Here is an 884-nt window from a genome sequence, read left to right on the forward strand (position 1 = left end):
TTGGCCCTGAATCAAGGCCAGCAGTTTGCTGAAGCCTGCTGGTTTCAAGCAGGAGCCTAAAGCAATGTCTTTCTATGGTCTGTTGGCCATTTCAGAGCTTAGGAAGTGTAATGGTCAATTTGTTAGAAAGAAACATCTGGAAAAAGGAAAAAAAATCCCAGTAAACTCAAATTTTATGTCAAAAATTAAAAACTAAATTCTAATAAAAAGATAAACTATGAACTGGAGGCAACATTTGTAGGAATGCCACAGACTTTAAAAGTCAGTGTTGTTCTTTATACTATATTTGCAAATATTCTGTAAGTTTATGTTTATTAGAATTTTAAAATATTTATGAATGCCTTTGATATATGAAGAATTACTGCAATGTGGTAAGAAAAAGACTTTGACCCAGTCGATGAAAGGGTAAAAGACATAACAGAGTATGCAGCGCATGCACACAAAGACAAAAGGTGATTAACAGACAAGGCAAAAAAATATTCAGTCTTAGTAGCAAAGAAATGCAAGTGAAAATAAGACCTCAATTATGCCTATCAAAGTAGCAAGAGTTTTTTTTGTTTTTAATAATAATATCATATATTTGCAAGAACATAATAAAGCAGGCACCTTTCTTATTTCTGGTGGGAGTGTAAATAAGAATAAGCAATTTAGCCCTGGCTGGTGTGGCTCAGTGGATTGAGCGCCAGCCTGCGAACTGAAAGATTGCTGGTTAGATTCCCACTCAGGGCACATGCCTGGGTTGCAGGCCAGGTCCCCAGTTGGGGGTGGGTGAGAGGCAACAGATGAATATTGCCTGGCATGATGATGTTTCTCTCCCTTTCTCCCTCCCCCTGTCTCTAAAAATAAATAAAAGTCTTACAAAAATAGAATAAGCAAGTTAGTTG

General features: G+C 37.0%; 1 non-coding gene across 1 annotated transcript; it reads left to right on the top strand.

The window, feature by feature from the left end:
• On the top strand, window positions 1–138 carry LOC119058431 (small nucleolar RNA SNORA2/SNORA34 family). The gene has a single exon (XR_005084253.2). It is a non-coding gene; the product is annotated as a small nucleolar RNA SNORA2/SNORA34 family (small nucleolar RNA).
• Window positions 139–884: the final 746 nt, after the last annotated feature.

The sequence above is a fragment of the Artibeus jamaicensis genome, unplaced genomic scaffold (genome assembly GCF_021234435.1).
Source record: "Artibeus jamaicensis isolate MK-2021 breed Jamaican fruit bat unplaced genomic scaffold, CSHL_Jam_final scaffold_1964, whole genome shotgun sequence".
Classification (NCBI taxonomy): domain Eukaryota; kingdom Metazoa; phylum Chordata; class Mammalia; order Chiroptera; family Phyllostomidae; genus Artibeus; species Artibeus jamaicensis.